The sequence below is a fragment of the Pseudoliparis swirei genome, chromosome 24, assembly GCF_029220125.1.
Source record: "Pseudoliparis swirei isolate HS2019 ecotype Mariana Trench chromosome 24, NWPU_hadal_v1, whole genome shotgun sequence".
Classification (NCBI taxonomy): domain Eukaryota; kingdom Metazoa; phylum Chordata; class Actinopteri; order Perciformes; family Liparidae; genus Pseudoliparis; species Pseudoliparis swirei.
The window spans coordinates 9,235,331-9,235,922 of NC_079411.1; positions in this window are offsets into that span (position 1 = coordinate 9,235,331).

The window sequence follows — 592 nt, forward strand, 5'->3', positions numbered from 1 at the left end:
GAGTTCATGTTGATGCTGACCACGTTACACACACAACAATATACATTAAATACGTCCCATTAATTACGTTATACTGTGCTAGTGAGGTTGCTAACAACACACAGTGTTACAATGCTAACCAACACAAGTGAAGTAAACTATAGAAACAGTTGACCAACATATACAACTGAGAACCGTTCATTAAGTAACTTCACAAAATGCGGCGTACTTACGTGTAACCGTTTGTCCGAAAAAGAGCCGCGAAAAGACGCTGCGCGAGGCTCAGGTGAGTGTGCTGCTGCGGGTCGTCTCCAGGGTTGCCAGGTCTGTGTGACAAAACCAGCCCAATGGCCAAGAAAACCAGCCCAAGATCAGAACTCAAAATATGCCCGTGCTCTGCTCGGTGTTCCCGTCCTATTCTAAGAGGTATGTGACTTTATTTATTGTTTGATCTCTTCCGTTGTTCCGGTGTGTTCCGTAAATCCTTACTACGTCAATCCTTACGGTGTTCCCCGGCGTTAAGGCGCTTGGCACGGCTTGGCCTCCACATTAGCTCGGCGGCTGCGTTAGCCGCTAGTAGTCTTGGTGTTGCTTGAAAGTCCAGTCTCGGTTT